Source organism: Bidens hawaiensis, unplaced genomic scaffold (genome assembly GCF_021521415.1).
Source record: "Bidens hawaiensis isolate Kalapana, Puna unplaced genomic scaffold, B.hawaiensis_p1.1 tig00003961_1, whole genome shotgun sequence".
NCBI lineage: Eukaryota > Viridiplantae > Streptophyta > Magnoliopsida > Asterales > Asteraceae > Bidens > Bidens hawaiensis.
Genome location: NW_027491228.1, coordinates 1687428 through 1701275, shown reverse-complemented (window position 1 = coordinate 1701275; position 13848 = coordinate 1687428).

Here is a 13848-nt window from a genome sequence, read left to right as displayed (position 1 = left end):
AATAAAAATCGAAATTCAACAAAAATCGAAATATCGCGAAATAAAACATAAAATCATATACTGCGCAAGCGCGAGCATATTCATAAATAACGAGTAATTTAACAATAAGCGCGCAAACATGAGATTTCTCTCATGCGCGAGAAGGGACTCTTAGGTATTCTAGGCCGTTACGTCTAACCACCTATCCTAAAGTCAACGAGCTCTGATACCAATCTGTAACACCCCGACCAAAGGCGGATTATACATCGGGGCGCCACATATTGTTTCATTACTCGTGACACTATTGGGTGTCAATATTTAATAAATATATTCATTCACGCATGCGCAACGTATACATAAGATATAAATAAACCAACATAAATCAATATATTATAAATCAAAATATTCGAACAGCAATAACTTGTCTTGATACATTTTAATCTAGGTCCAAAAGTAAAAACGTCCTATGTGTCCACAAGCTCCAAAACAGCTACTGCAAACCTGAACATGTGTTAAAATAAACGTCAAACACTTGCGTGTTGGTGAGAAATCAAGTTTAATACAATACATAGATAACAATAAATCTGCGCGCAACACGTGTACGTCTGGTGTTTAACAAGGGTGCAATCAGATTGTGATCAAGCCTAGATAGATCATAGCTCATAGTTCATAGTTCAATCCGTGCTCCCAATTGAGCACAAAAACGAGAAAACATCTGTGCAAGTGTAAACAAAGAAAACCGTAAACGATAGGTCTCCCGTGTTCATCTAATGGATCCATGAAAACTGCGGAATAGGCCGAACAAAGCGGTTAATGATACACACATACAAATAAACAGCCAAGTAAACGTCCTCAACACATGGGATACTGCGCGACTAAAGCTCATAAACAAGTTTAAGACTCTAAGTTTGTATGAACACATGAACATCCCAAAACATTAAAAGCAAAAAGGGATTAGGTACGAGATTACTCACTTGATAAACGATGCGGTGAAAGATAAAGCAAGAACCAACTTCAAACAAGCACAAGTTAACCTATAATTAAAGATTATTGTTTTAATGATTTGTTTTAAGTCTTGATTATAAGTTAGCATAAGTAAATTATTATATATAATATATATATATTACCGGAAAAGCAGGACAGAACAGGGAGGAAGACGGAGGCAGAGAGGGAGGCGGCAGAGAGCAAGGAAAACAGGAGAGATTAAGTGTTTGTGTGTGTAGTGTTAGGAAAAATAATACTATTATTATTTATAGGAAAACCCTAGGAGACATAATCCCTAGAAAAGGGGAAAGGATCTTTAACAGGATCAAGCAAAAGATATCAAAAAGCATAAGAATCCAAAAGCAAAAGATATGGAAAGATATGGCAGCCGCAGAGGCAAGATAAAGCTGACAGGGAACAGTAAAAAGCATGGGCGGGTCAGATAAAGGTACTGGTCAAGCATGGAAAAAGCAGATCTCCAAAGATAATGTCAGTCACTTTTTCTGCCAACCAATGGGGTTGGTGCGCATACTGCGCCGAAAGTAACTTTTCAGACATAAGATAGGTCAGGTCATCAGCACAGAAGATAAGACAACATAAAAGCAAACGGCTAGATTAAACAGAAGGAAACTCAAAGGGTTCAGCGCGAGAAGGCTAAGGCGCGCCGCGGGAAGAATCACATTTCTTAGCGCGCCGCGGGAGGAACTATAATTCCTAGCGCGCCGCGGGAAGAACTATAATTCTTCGCGCGTCGAGGGATGAACTACGATTCTTAGCGCGCTGCGAGAAGAACTACAAATCCTTAGCGCGTCGCGGGAAGAACTACCGTTCTTCGCGCGCTGCGAGAAGAATTACAATTCTTAGCGCGCTGCGAGAAGAGTTCGTCTCGCGTATCGCTGGAACAGATGGTCTTCACGCAGGCTTCCTTGAAAGGAGTCTGGCGCGTGGAGCTGCGCAGACAACCTTAGGCGGGAAGAAACAAAGGACAAGGAAAGAGTTGGAAGAAAGAGGGAAACAAGGCTTAAGGGCGGGACGGCGACAATAGGGAAAAGAAGGCGGAAAGAGAGAAGGAGAGGGACAGGACGGCGGAAAGAAAGAGAGAGAAAGAGGCGGGAAGGAAACTATATATTATTAAAAGTAAAATATAAGTATAAATATTAAATCATAAAAGAAAGAGATCGGGTCAGAGAAACGGGTACCTGGGTCGGGTCGGATCGGGGCAGATGTCACAGGTGGCGGTCAGGTGGCGGTGGTTAAGTGGTGGTGCCTAGAGAGTATGGTGAAATAGAAAAAAAAAAGTGGGAGGGATAGAACGGTTTTGATGGAATGTAATAACTTATGTAATTGTTGATTCAATTTCATTTGCCAGCCGAACACCTTTTTTTTATTCTCTCACAATGTCTCAAACCATTCACTCTCTCAATATGACATACCAAACGCTATCTAACATTTTAAAACGCTATATGTGTCGGTATGTGTTTATTACCTCCCATATTTGTTAAATAATATATTATAATATTGGTAGCATATTTTTGTAACCACAATAGTTGTGCCGTTGCTAAACAACTATACATACATAAGATGTTAGGTAATGAACACAACCTAACTAGACTAATCACCCAACTTGTTCCCATAAAGTATTCGGAACTCAGTGTCATATACACTTGGTGGTTTAGTGGTCACCACTCACTATCTATTTTGCTTGTTGAACAGGCTCTGTCTAGTCCAGTTAACATTAACCCACTCTCCACCAAGCATCATGAGAAGTGCTTGTTAAAATATTGATTTTGATTGTTTTTATAGATTTAACGGTGGTGTACTTGTAATCTTTTCTTTATCGAGTTCATTTTTTAAACATGTGTAAATCGAGGTCACTCTTCACCACTGATTCGTCTACACAATTCGCTTAAGTCGTATTAAAGGGGCTAACGCAACAACTTTTTGTGAAAATTTTATATGAATCGAAACAAATTTAATAAACTTAACACGATTTTAAAGTTTCTTTTATAACAATGATAAGTTATTTTATAGAAAGATACGAGACATATTCTTGTTTTACTTTCACTTTTTGTTAGGAAGGAACACAAAAGAGGGCACAAGAAATCCAACCTAAGGAATCCATAGTTATATTATATTATCCTAGGTGACAAGAACGAGACACAATAATATTAAAACTTTTAGTGGTTAATTATATATTATCACCTTAAAGCCAAGTCACCTTCCATGCCCTTGTTTTTCCCCATGATATATGTTTTTGAAGCACTATAATCTTGAATTTGTGACTTGCTGATGTAATGAATTTTAATATTTTGGTTTTAGTTTATCTTAATCACGTATTTTGAATATTCGCTTCGGATATGAAACTTTAAGTATTCATAGATGTTCTTGTTATTCTAAATAAAAGGGCTTGGTAACTAATCGTTTTTCCAAAGGGAGCACCATTTGTCCCATTCACAACAATTCAATTAGTTATCTAAGCGAAAAAAAATAGACCTTTCATCTTTGAAACTAGCACTTTTGATGTTATTTGGCGCATAACAATTTCTACGTGCCTATTATGTATCCCTTGGATCGATAAACCTTTAGACCTTATTAACCAAAGAGATACAACTATAGTTTTAATGGATTATAGATAAGGTGTTCATTCAACTGGTTTGTCGAAATTTCCGAGTTGAACCATTATTCTGAAAACCGTAAACTAAACGGGTTCGTTTCGTTTGTCAAGTGAATTTTAACAATCAAATCGTCCAACAATTATTTTGTTTACTAGTTTAGGCCAATATGTATATTGTGTAACAGTGTTATTTTGGCATTTCTTGTGAATTGATCATATGGTTAATTATATTAATGATGTTCCTAATTATATACACGTAACTACATATTCAAAACGATTTTACGACCAAAGAGAAACCGCCAAAAGTTCATCTGATTATATAGCATAAACTATTAGCTGAGTTATTTAAACAGTGAATCGTGTATCACAATGTACACTCCCGAACTGATTGGACTTTAATTTGCTTCGTGTTAGACGATTTCAATATAAATTTGCACCATACCATATAACTCTAGACATTTGATACAAAATTTTAATACACGTGATTCAATAATGAAACATGAAAAATAAGAACGCACATCTAAAGACTTAGCTATATTTAAATTGTCATCGTATGTACTTTAAGTCAGATTAAGACAACAGTTAATAGCATTTAAGTCAGAGTAGGGTTCAGCGCGTCGTACACGGAACCTCTTCAGCTTCTAGGTCCCAAAGCTTCGTTTTTAGCAGGATTGGCTTTGCTGTTCAAAAGGGGGTTGCGGCGCAGCTTGTTGCCCGTTTGCCTGCCACTTTATTGTAATCGTTTTATAGTAAATTATATAAAACTTCGATTGTGATGAAAAAAAAAATAAGGTGTTTTCAAACTCAAAAAAAAAAAATAAAAAAATTTCAAAGTAAAAACTTTATATATTATTTAATGTATCAAATGCTATCTATAGTTGATGTTAATTTTATAGAAAATAAAATAAAAATCTTTTAGTTAGTTTCACTTCACCATACACTGTTCTTTACCGTCTGTTACTTTTTTACAAATGCCTTGTAGACTAATAATATCAAGATGTAAACATTGTTCTTCCACTGCCGGTCTAGAAGTTTTCTAATAATTTTTAACTACCAATTCAAATAATACTGTAGAATGCCCGTTTAATAAAGGGAAAATCTCATACAATAGTAATCAACTTTCAAAAGTGTTTCAATTAGGTCACTGATGCATATTTTTCTTAAATCGGGTCACTAAATCTTCAAATCAAGTCTCACCGATTTTTTTGTGCGTCAAGAAAGAAATGGAGGATAAGATGCGGGGGTCGGAATTTGCAATATATGTAGTTAAATTTTTTAAAAAAAATTAAAAAACGTTAATTATATTAAAATTTTAAAATAAAAAATAAAATTCACGTCGCCACTCAGCGTCAACTTAAAAAAAAAGATAAAAACATTTCCTATGTGAAACAAAAAAGAAAAATGCTAAAAAAACATGTTAAAACCTTTAATTTAATCCAACACGAAAGTTGAGTGACTTAATTGGAACACTCTTTAAAGTTGAGTGACCTAATTGAAACACTTTTGAAAGTTGGTTACTTTTTTATGAAATTACCCATTTAATAAAATATTATTATTGTTATAAAAATAGATAAAAATTGGTGAGAGCTCGTGCACACTTAATCTATGAAATAAAACCAAACGTGGAGCACCAATACACAATCATAGCCTACGTCTATATATGTGTAACTTAGTTTATTTATTTATTGAATTTTTCATAAGGTTAAATATCAGGTAAATGCCATCCTAACAAGTAATTTTAATGACTTTTAATTCCATTATATGTTCTTATTAACCATTCATACATGCTATTTTATGTATATTTTGTACGATTTGAATCCTTCACTTTGACAAAGACATTTTGATAGAGAGCAAACATCTTACCACAAGAATGTCGTTTTAAAAGAGAAAATCTTACCATGATCAGATGTTCTAGTAGTAAAGATTAACTGATACTCAACATGTAGAATTATGAAACATTAATTTATAATAAGTATGAGTGAACTTGTATACACGACATGTAACCATCCCTTAACAATTCTACGACAATTAATTACGAGAATATGTAAAACTTAATATACACACTATTTTAGTATCTATATATTCTTTTGAAAAAATATTTATATCCATACTCATGTATGTTTAAATATTTAATACCTGTTGATATGGCTTGAAAAGACAGGGTGTCAAACCCACCCAAACGCTAAAGCGCACCTTTAGGCGTTGGTACATTTGAAGAGTTAGGGTGCCAAACCTGCCCAAACGCCAAAAAGCACCTTTAGGCGTTGTATTACATCCTATCAGACGCCAACCATTTTCTGACACCTTGGAAACGTAGCGCCAAAAAACTTTCGAGGTATGGTGCAAAAAGGAAGTATCTTAATGAAAGGAACGTCCATCCAATAAGAAAGTGGCAACACATAGTTAATAGTACTACATAGTACAAACATCACCGTAAGTCAGCTCCTTTACCCACCAACCTTCCAGACGCACGTGGGAACTCTTTGATTGGTGGAATTCTTAACATAGCAGGCGACCCATACTTTCTCTCCTCCAATCCGGCTATAAATATCACTCAAACCTCAACAGTAAAGGGATCGGAACTTCAAGGCGAGAACACTTACTAGTGCTCCACGATAACTTGTATTTTATCAGTCTCCCATACTGATTCTCACGCCGGATGGTGGTTACGAGAAGAACCCCCCACATCTCCTTCTCGTAACGAGCTCACGGTGTTCTGTTTTGCAGGTGCTTACACTCAGATTGGCCAGATTACATCTAACCCCTGTAGGAAATACTTGATCTCAACCTAAGGACTAGGTAATTAGAACGAGGCATCTAACGCTAAAGCGCTTGGCAAGTTATTGCCAAATTGGAAAGGGCCTTGTCAAGTTGGCAAAGACCTAGGCAAAGGCGCTTATGCGTTAATTAAACTCGATTGCACGTCAGCTCCGCGTACCAGGAGCGCGGCGCAGTTACGAAGTTGTTACATGTAAATCGATTTCTTTATTATGTAAATGCGAACCTAGCGCGCCATGGTATTATTAATGAAAACGATACTCCGCAGTTGACAGTTTAGTTTGGCGTTGATAACGTATAAACAAATAAATAGAAAAGTACAAGTAATAAACTGAGTCTTTCATTCCATTAATAACAAAATATTTACAAAACCGGACACCGACATCCGCTGATTATGTACAAAATATATAAGTCCTAAATAACTTATGTACAAATCTATTCTTGGCGGGGAGAGGCTTCATAATCGACCTTTTCTTCTTGATATCCTTCCGCTGGATCTTGCTCCGCAGCAGTACCATCGCCAGTTGTAGAAGAGGTGCTCGAGCTTGATGGCTGCAACAACTCCCTTAGCTTTTGCGCACCATCTTCTTCTTTGACATGTTGGGCGATGTCGAACATAATAGGGAACGACAAGGAGTCATATACTGCCCGCAACTTGATATTCTGCTTCGACATCAGCATTATGAAGAGTATAGAGTTCTCGGGGAATATGATTTTGCAGTGTGTAAGTGCCTGCTGTAACCCCGCCTTGTGTCCCACCTGCTACGCTGTCGTCATAAGGTGCCCAACGCTCTTCATTATAGCATCATCAGTTATGATTCGCTGGGCAACCTGCACATAAAATACAAGTAACAAAAGACAACTGGTAGAATAAATAAATAAATAAATAAATAAAGGAAGAAGGAGAAACTAACCTTGCAGATGGAAGGCTTCGACAGCCAATTGTGGTCACCGACAAGGCCGACGCTCTGAGCGGTTAAGGTTTTAATCGTTTGCTCGCGAGCCGTTGTGGCGTCAGCAAGCCTACCAGCGTCCGCCTTCCTGACTGCCGCCTCGGTCTCAAGTTCCTCGATCCGCTTACGCAGATCAACATTCTCTTGCTCATACTTGGCGGCGCCCTCTCGCGCAGCTTAAGCGCGGCCGCGTGCTTCGGCAAGATCTTCATTAGACTTGTAGCACACGGCCTGAAATTCCTTATAGCGCTCAACGCGCTCCCGAACAGACTCCGTTAAGTCCGCCTCTGCCTTCTTCTGCTTTTCCTTAGCAGCAACCAGAGCATGGTGGTGCTCTGCCGCCTCCTGACTAGCCTTCCAGGCGGTATATTCAAAAATCTTCAACTCAAGCTCCGAGTGATGTCCCATCGAGGCAGATACAGTTGGTTAGCCTCGATGGAATCACCTGGGTTCACAACCTTCGACCCACTTCCATCGGCGCTCCAAGGTCTTCAAAAAACTTCCCGATCATAACCGTCCCAATCTTGAAAGGAGGTGGTTGGACAATCTCATCGTCGTCAAGGACAAAGACCTTGTATGGAGACTTCTCTGATGACTTCAAAAACTCAGCGGAAGAGACCGACTCAGGCCCCTTATCCACCGTTTGATCTACTTGAACCTTAGGTGAGTTAGCCATGATCACAATCATAGGTTGCGATGTTTCCACTGTGATTTTGACCTCAGGCAGAGTAACCACTTCTGCCGTCATAGGTTGCGCCATCGCAATGGTCTCGGCTTTGGACGGTTTAACCCCTCCGTCTTCATAGGCGAACTCGCCAAAGTAACTTTAGGCTAGGCCTCCGACGAGCTGCCTACACACGTCTTCATTGGCGAAGAGACTGATGCGTCAATGGTTGTATTCGAGACATCTTCCTGCGCACTCTCTTCCACTTACTTCTTTTTCGCCAGAAGCAACTTCCGCGCCTTTATGCAGGAAAGTATTAGCAAAGTTCAAAAATAAAATAAAATTAAATAAACGAAACAGAAGAAGGGAAAATAGAAACAAACCTAGCGAAGTAACTAGGCTAGGCAATTTGACGGCCAAGTCTAGGTTTTTTAAACGGAGAAACGCCTTCCTCTTCTTCTTCATCGACTCCCGCCGAGGGCGCTAATGTGACACCCGGCTTTTTTAAGCCTAATTTGGTACTAATAAAATCCGTGATTATATAAATAAAATATTATAATTAATGAAATAATGTTATTTTAGTCTAAAAACTCCAAAAATATATGAGTTATATTTTAATGTGTTCAAAAAGTTAAGTTTTGACGCGTAGCGAAACTGCTCAAAACTGACACTAACAACGACCCGGGTATGGTTAAAAGTCCAAAAAATATTCCAAAACATTGAGAATGATCAAAAATAATATATTATTAATGAAAATATTAATAATATGTCACACACTTATTTTTAAAGGTTTCGGTTCGCATTAATTAGAAATTAAGCGAGCAGAAGCAGGTATAAGACACCGTAAGAACCCGAACCCAACCAACTCCAAAAATTTACGTCTTTATATGTTTTCGAAGCTAATTTTATGAGGAATTCAAATATGTAATTGGTTTTGCACATAAATAGGCCTAACTAATTATAAATTACAAATTATAATAAAGTGTTTTAATATACAAATTATATTAACAAATTAAACAAAAAAAAAATAAATACCCCCCCCCCCCCCCCCCTCTCCTTTGAGCCGTCGACAAAAGTGATGTGTGTTGGTGGAAGAGTAGTACACCCACTTGTCCAAGTATTCTTGCATGAAAGACATTTATAACAAATGTCTCATTATCATCAGCATTAGTCACCTACACACTTCACCCATCTCTTTCTTTCCCTCTCCCCAACACAAACCACCACAAACTCCTCCTTCTCCCTCTCTCTCGGCCACCACCCCCATCCCCATCATCCTCTCTTCCATTTTATCTTTCAACTCATCCATATTACACTAAAAAACCTAAGATTAATTCAAGAGATTTGGAGTTAGAAGCAAACTAGGAGAGATTCAAGCATAAACACACTTAAAGACCCATTAAGCTCATTCTCTTTCATCTTTTTTTCTAAAACCCTAAGGTATAATGCAAACCTCAAAAGTTAGTTTCTTTAAGAAACCTCTTGTTCTTGCAACTTGAAAGAGTTCACACAAACATGCAAACACATAAACACATGTAAAAATGGAACAAGGATATGATGTGTGTGTGAAGCGTGAGGGGTGTGTGTGTGTGTGTTCCGTACACACATATACATACATGCATGCATGTATTTTGCTTCCATTATTAAGTTTGATAATGTTTGGGTGTGATGATTCTTGAGTGAAATATGATGGGTTTTAGAGTAGAGAGAGAAAGAAATCCATGAGTGAGTGAGAAAGATTATGAATGTGTGTGTTCAAGTGCTTAATGTTACATGCATACTTGAATCTAGATGTTGAGGTTTGAATTTATTAAAAGTAGGATTGATTATGGTGATTTTGAAAGTTTAATGATAAAGGGTATGATAATATAAAATTTAAAAGTTAGAACTCTTGAAAACCCACTTAAAATATGGTTAATACATTCATGTTACTTGAAGCTTGATAGAATACATGCATATATGTACCTTGATGATTCATGTTTAAATATTGTTATGCATACTCAAGAATTGATGATATGTACATGATTTTTGAAAGAAATGGATTGATATTATCACAATATTAGATTTATGAAATGGTTAGCCTAGACTTATGACAAAAGTTGATGACAAAAGTTGGAAAAGTAAAGTTTTAACTTATAATAAAAACCATAGTTTAGATAATTAAATGAAGGAATAAAATCTGAAATTTTCCAAGTATTATAAATGCTATGTATCATTAGAAAATGATTTACTAAGTCTAGATATTAATGTGTAACAAAATGAATTTATAATGCGAATTAAATGCATGTTTATAATCAATAAAAGTATAATTTTAGGAAATAATAATAAATCTGGAAATTTATATATGTTTACATGTTAGAATAATTAGATTTTGTATAAAATATGCTTAAGATGCTTTACTTGGTTCAAAATGAATATCGGTTAGGATTTTAAGAGCTGAAATAAAACAGCCCCTAAAACCTAAAAACTCATATATATATATATTAAGTGTAATGAGGTCAAGATGATAAGACTTGACAATAAACGAGTCGCGTCGCAAAAGACAATGCGAAACGTTAAAGACGGCCATTTTTATGGAAAATTTAGCTAAACCGAGAACGAAAGTATTTTTATAAACTAAATCATAAAACTTATATGTTTTAACTATATAAATTTTTTTTATACTTAAAACCATAAAATAATTATACAAAATGTTAACCGGTTCGCCGTTAAACGTGAAACCGACAAAACCGGAAAATAGTTTCAAAACATAAAGATTACAAAACTTGGAATAAAAGTGTATATTGTTAGTAATAAAGTTATAAACTTAAGTCTAATAAAAATAAATAATCTTTTGTTAATATAATTATTATTAAATAAATAATAATATTTATGTGCTTAACTTGTTTAATTGAATGTTTATATGCATAAGAATAAATAGTAAGATTTAGGGATATTAGTTGTTTATAATTTGTTAGAAACTGTGTGCTTGTGTGAGAATTAACAATTTGGACTTAACCGAACCAAAGGTCGCCAGTGGGTTGTTTGAACACAAAAATAATAAATAATGAAAATAAACGTTTTTAAATAATATAATGTTTGTGTGAACGCTTCAAGTTGGATGAACAACGCATATTATAAATATGAATAGATTATTAAAAACGTGTAATATATTAATAGGGCATGAGTATTTGGACGTTTACCGACATTATACCGCTAAAGGTGAGTTTCTCATAAATCCCCACTGTTTTAACACATTTAAATGATTTTATAAATGTTTTTGGGGAAAACACGTTTGGGTTAAAATGCGTTTTATTTTAACAACTGTGGTATTGGAATGACTTTAAATTTGGCTGATATGGTCGGACTGCCGAGGGCATAAATCGAAATCATTTTCCACAGCCTTATAATCATTAACTGTTAAACAGACATAAAAATATTGATAGATCTATCGGGGTGATGCCCTATCATCACCGGTCGCGCCGGTGGGGTAAGTGATAAATATTTCGATTGTGGTACGCTTTGATTTTAGATTTAAGGGAGTCATACATTTGTTATATTCCTAGCTAGTCTATAACTATCACACTTGTTAAATAAAATGTTGAATTTTATGCACTTTCGCTTCTATAGTGAAAGGGAGGCCATATGGTCTCTTGTGGTAAAGCGAGGACCGGTGTGAAAATTTGAATAACTTTCGTGTATAAAACGAAAGTAGACCTTGGTCTAGCAAAGGCAAGGTAATGAAATGACTTCGGTCCGTATGGATGAAGTGGTATTTATGGGAATAATTAAACAAAGAAAATCTCTGTCTCAATGAAATAAATGTGAAGCGAAATACAAGATTTAAAGTTAATGATGATATTCCCATTTATTAAAATGAAGAAATAATTGATGTTAAAGCCGAAAGCTGTTACATCATGGTTTTTAAATTGAGAACTCACCAACCTTTGTGTTGACAAAATTATTTTAAACATGTTTTTAGGTAAATGAAAAGGGAATGCTTTGTGAGGATGATGTGGGAAAAACTAGTGTGTAATACTTGAGCGTTGGACTTCTATTTTAAACAAAACGTGTACAATAACACGTGTATTTATGACATTTTGAAATGAATGAAATCCAACTTGTATATTTAATATGTTGTGCTTAAATACTGATGACTAAACGGCATCTGTCACCGTCCAAATTAGTTGACTAAGTCTTCCTCTGTTAAATTAAGAATTTTTGGGGGTGTGACAGCTAAATTGTGTGGAACAGTAAACGCCTTCGCGCCCCCGGCGGACCAGCCAGATGAAACTAAGGACACCTATGTGTCGCCAACAGTTTCATGCTAAAATACTGAAGACAACCTGGTATCCACAACAGTTTCAGTCCTGGTGGTTGGGAGTAACTTCGTATCCGTAGCAGTTCCAATCTTACTAGGAACTATGGTGGAGGAAGAATACAGCAAGCCAAATGGAACATCAGAAACGACGATTTCATCATCGTTGTCATCCTTCAAGGACCTCTTCTTAGAGCCATTCGAGGAGACCACCATTTTCCCGCTACCGCATATGAGACCGTTTACCTGCAGCATAAAAAGAACACATTAGTGTCACTATGAACTACAGTCATAAAAAAGGATACTAACCCTCCTTTGGGTTCACAAAACTCGAAGGTTCCGGAGGAGGCGGAGGCAATGCCTGGTCCGTCGTGGCGAGAAAAACAAAATTCTTCGCCCGTCTTAAACGATATCGACTCCTCCCATGGACCCAATGTCCGCCAGAAACAAGGTCTTCATACCCTTAGGCGCCGGCTGCAGCAAGAACAGTGAGTCTTCCACCTCTGTAAAATCAAGAACGAATACGTACGTGAAGTCAGAATACAAGGAAATAAATTCCTTAATGAAAAAGACAGAATGCTACCTTGCAGGCCGTTCTTGATGATCGGCACCTTCATCGCCTCATCCCAGATGTAACTCATCCCTAAGAGCACCAGCGCTCGTTCAGGATACATGCGGATCAGAGACAAGCTGCCCTTCAAAGTATCATATTAGCTCGTGTTGGAATACAGAACTGGTTTGGGATCCGGCAACTCCTTACCCTCCATGAAGTGCATCGCATGGGGGACTACCCGCTCAGAAATGTAGAAGAAGAGGCTCTTGCACTCATGCAAACTCTTGGGCGCATCCCCAGTGATCGCCTTTGCTCCCGACCGGGTGTACAGATTGTACCAACCATGGGAATTCCGCCATTGGTAGAAAGCTACCAACTTGTCAGCTGAAGGAGCTATCCCCAAACAATGACAAGTAAACTCAAAATGCGAAGGCGCGCCATCCCGAGTGGATGAACTTGGGTCAGGTGCAACCTAAAGGCATCCAAAACCTCCAGCAAGAACCTCGTCATTGGCAACAAGATGTTGCCCATCTTGAAGAACTCCTTGTAAGCAGCATTCTTGTTGGGAGGAGGTTCCTTCACTGTCTTGCCAGGCGCCGGCAGCTTCGGCTCGAACATAGGGCCGATCCAGTAATCCTTGACCACCTCATTGAAGTCGGAATGAGATATCCGACAACCAACAAAATCCATCGTAAGAGGCTTTTTCTGCCCCCCCCCCCCTTTTCTGCCCCTTCTCTTGAAGAGAATGACCAACCATGAGGTAAAACAAAGGATAACACCTGGAAAACACTGAAGGATTTCGGGAAAATATTCTTCGGAGTAGATGAATTGTAAGGCCCCAAACCCCGGGAACCCCACAGTTGGTATTCATTTAAAACACTCGTAAAAATAATTAAACTTAAAAACAATTCACTTCATTAAAATAACTCTCTTAGAGTATAATTCAGCGGAAAACATAAATAATAAAGTAAGTTCCCAAAATTCCGGGAATGTTGCCCAAAACCAATTCGATTATATTTATAAAAC